Source organism: Ictidomys tridecemlineatus, chromosome 5 (genome assembly GCF_052094955.1).
Source record: "Ictidomys tridecemlineatus isolate mIctTri1 chromosome 5, mIctTri1.hap1, whole genome shotgun sequence".
Taxonomy (NCBI): domain Eukaryota; kingdom Metazoa; phylum Chordata; class Mammalia; order Rodentia; family Sciuridae; genus Ictidomys; species Ictidomys tridecemlineatus.
In genome coordinates this window covers 15,782,243-15,786,406 of record NC_135481.1, presented here as the reverse complement: position 1 = coordinate 15,786,406, position 4,164 = coordinate 15,782,243, and positions in this window count along the sequence as shown.

Below are 4,164 nucleotides of genomic sequence, written 5' to 3'. Positions count from 1 at the left end.
CTTAGTGACTGAAGAACGTGGGGTGGATTGGCTTCCACTGCCTGGCCCATAGTTTCCTACCTGTAAAATGGAATTAAATGATCAAAACCTATTCCCGTAGCTGTTGTGAGAATTGGTTTTGCAAACCATAAAATGTAGTCACATTGACATTAACCTTCTGGTCGTTGGTCCAGAGCAGAACTCCAACCCTGAACCCCATGACGGGCTCCCGGGAGACCACCACCAAGCAGCAGCGCTTCCTCAGTCTCTCTCCAGGTGCTTTCGATCTTTCTCTGGCTTAAACCAAGGCCCAGATACTCAGCGGATCTGCAGCCTCTGGGCCCAAAGCGAGGAGCTGTCCGTACTTTAGTGCTGAATAAAGAGTAGAGGTGACACTGCACGCCCCCTGGTGCGGTAGCCTAGGGTGCAATCCTTTGTAGGACAGGTCGGGCGGGGGCGGGCGCATCCAGGCTGCCGGGAACCCCCAGAGGCCAGCCCCAGAGGCGTTGTTGGCCCTTGCAATACAATAGAGGCAGAATAGGCAGGCCCTCCTCTGGGGGACCCGGCCCATCCTCTCTACTCCCACCCCACCACCCTAGGGGCGTCCAGGCATTGTCACTACCTTACCAATTCTGAGGTTCCTTTAAAAAAAATCATTAGAAGGCTAAGAATAATTACCAAGTGGGATTGTAATTACGAGAAGGGGGAACCTGGGCCAAGGGAGGGGAGAAATGCGGATGAGGACTGAGGATAGCTCTCGGACTGGGGCGGAAAATAGGTTCCTGTTGTCCTCTGAGGGAATGGTGGGTTTAGAGAACCACAGAGTTGGAGAGGGACAGAGGCAGTGCCAGGGAAAGGCGCGAATGGAGGGGCCAGAGAGAGAAAAAGGGGCTGAGCAGACCACAAGGCCAACCGGACAGAAAACAGTGAACTGGGGGGTGGACTGAGGGAGGCGAAAGCAAGAACCTGATCTTGAAGAGGCCGCAGAGCCCTCAAACTTAGGAGTGGGTTTTGAGGCTCAAAGAACACGTCTGGGGGTCGCGGGGAGGTGAGCCCCCAGGCCAGGCCTTGCAGCTCCTCTCCCCGATGGCTAGGCCAGAAAGATCTTTATGAGCCTCCAGAGACCTTCCTAGGGTCCCCGAAGCAAGGAGAGTAGAAGGGGGTGGGGGAGGGAGCAAGAAAAGTAGGGGTGGGGGAAAAGCGAAGGAGAAGGGGAGACAAACTCCAGAGAATCTGGAACGCGGAAAGAGGGCCCACAACCCAGAGCTGGAAGGAAAACGAGGGGGCGGGGGCGACCCAGCGTCGCTACCCGCGGAAGATTTATGGCGCCGCCCGAGTTCCAAGGACAGGCTGCACTCTCCGCTGCTGCCACCGCCGGTAGCCGCCGTGGCCGCTGCGCCCCCTGCCCGGGCGGCCCGCCGCGCCCCAGGCCATCCCTGCCATTATTAACTTCTGTTTGATTAGGGTAATTGTTCAAACTTGGGCTGGACAGTATGATTAATTACAGTTTAATTAACGTGTCCATTAAGGACACTTAATGCCACCGGGGCAGGAAGGCGGGGGAGCGGCCAAGGGGGCGCCTGAATGCGGGCAAGGAGGGGTGGAGAGGGGATCACTAGTAACTCAAAGGAAGTAGAGACCGAGATTGAGAGAGAAGCTGGAAACCCAAACGGGTAGAGGGAGAGAGAGACAGACAGGGAGGTGGGGTAGGGGAGATGAAATGATAATGGAGCTTTAGGGAGAAAGAACGAGCCGAGGGAGGCTGTTGCGTCAGGCGTTGGACACGCACAGACACTGGAAAACTGAGATAGCAACATTGAAGAGTAGTTGACCCCAAATCTCCCAAAGATGACTTGGCTTCTTGCCCTGGGCCTGTTGGGTAATGGTGAAGGGAGTCATTCAATGTTTGGGGGCGGGGGAGGCAAAACTAGTTTTGAGTCCCCTCCCCAAACTACAGCGCTCCGGATGCCTCTTGCCTAAAAGGGTATGGGACGGATCTGCCCCTTCTCCGCGTCTGCTCCCTCCTGCGCCCGGTACCCTAGTCACGATCCCAGCCACTGGCAACCCTCCGGTCTCTCTAGGGCCACTCTTGGTTGCACTGCTCTGCAGCGGGAAAGTAAGGTACTCCTCCCTGCTCCCTTTTCTCTTGAGTCGCTCTCAACTCCATCACCCGCCCGGCTGGGCCCGCTTCTGGCGCTTTGGCGTGGAGCACTGGACCCTCCCCACTTTGTTCTTGGGGGGCAAACTTTGAGGGTCCTAGGCCCTTCCTCCCACTTGGCCTCTCTAGCTAGCGCGGGCCGCAGGTGCGGGACGTGGGGCGCAGGTGTGAGGCCGCTTACCTGGGGCGCGCAGGCCCTGGGGCTACCAAGAGGCAGCGGGCGCAGCGCGTGGCCCGCGGGCGGGTGGACCCGGGGAGGGCGCGAGTGATGCGCGGGCGGTGGGTGTGGCGCCCTGGCTCGCAGCTGTCAGGCGCGCCCGCCCAGTGCTGGCCTCGCCACTCCGGCTGTGACCGCGCGGTGCCCGCCGCCACGCCATGCGCTCTAGGTTTCCGCCTCTTCTACGGGCCAGTCCCCGGCCTCGGGGACAGCGGCTCAGGGCACACTTCTCCGAGCCCAGAGCCCTGGCGCCCAGCGCCTGCTGAGAGCGGGAGGGGCCGCGGGTGGGAGCGCGGGGAGCCGGGGAGCTAGGCTGTGCGCGCGCGCGCGCGCGGGGAGGGGCCGCGCCGTCACCCGGAGAGCCCGGCGGATCCCGGACTCCCTCCCGCCCCTCCGCCCGCCGCGCACCTCCGCGCACCGCTCGCCCGGCTCCAGCCGCCGCCGCACGGTGAGTACCCGCTACCGGTAACCCATCGCCCCCATGCCCTGCCGCCACAGCTTTTTTTTCGTTTAGTTCTGATTTGGACTCTTATGGCTGCTGTTTTTATTATACCTAACGACTCTACCGCCTGGGTCCCACCGCTGTCCGCCTTCCGGCTCCTTACCCTCCCCAAGCTCATCCCTGAAGCTTCAGGAGCCCGAGAGGGTTCTGGAGCTCTCCTGGCAACTGCTTCTTGTCGCTGCATACGGCCCTTCATACGGCCTTTCGCTTTGGACCCCCAAATACTATTACTTTCCTAGGGCCCTTCTTCTTCTGGCTCCAGGGCCCGGAGCCCCCCTTCTTTTACTCGGAAAAATACCGCGGGGACCCAGGACCTCAGATTGGGGAGGATGCACAAGGCTCAGGATGCTGCTCTCTTCACTGTATGCGGGCCACGCACACTTGCCGATTTCGGGGAACCAAGAAGCCATAGTCATTTCCCAGAGCCGCTGATCCCCTAGCCACCTCCACAGCCTGCCTGAGAGCCCTCCCTGGGGGCGCGCGGCTTGCCTTGTTGACCCCTCAGCTAGGGAGTTAGAATAGTGGTTTTCTGCCTCCTAAAATGTTACAAGAGACTTCAATGCGAAGGGAGGGTCAACTTGTTTCAGTTTGATTACAAGAGATAAAGATGAAACAGATAATAGATAAATAGCTTGATACTTGAAGAAGGTACAAGACAGATGGGAGAAACAAGAGCGAGCTGACAGAGACCCGACAGTTCAGGGACAGATAAGATCAACAAATGGGGCACACCTAAGCAAATAGGGGAATGAGAAAGACTGAATATTTCAGTCTCTTCACTGAAAGCTTTTGAACTCAAGCCACTTGTCCTGCTGAAGTGGCCCTTCTGAAAATGAATTTTCCTTTCCAGGCCCAGTTTAGGGGAGGAGCCCTCCGGTTTAGGCTGCCCGGCCACAGGAGTGCCTGCAGCCTGGCTCAGGTCGGAGCCTTGTGTGTCTAAGGACATGTGGTTGGGCAGGGTGACCTAAAAGGCCCTAAACATCAATTTCCAGTTTTCCTGGCTGCTGTAGTCTGCAGGTGAGGTGGCACCTACTGCCTCAGCCAGAGAGCAAAGTGAGGGACCAGCAGCACCTTTCATGCCTGGAGCTTTGCTGTGGCTTCAAGACCCACCAGGATTCCTTTTAGTGTATATGAGCCAGGACAGCGGGACTTGAAGGATACTCAGGGAAGAGTCGCCTGAACAAGAAGCAGCCCAGGGCCTCCTTCGGAGCCTGGATGTGGCCTGAATGGGAAAGACACATCTGAAGGAGGAAACCTCAGAAAGTGGGAGATTGGAAGTGAAGGCAAAGTGGCTTCTGAATAACTTCT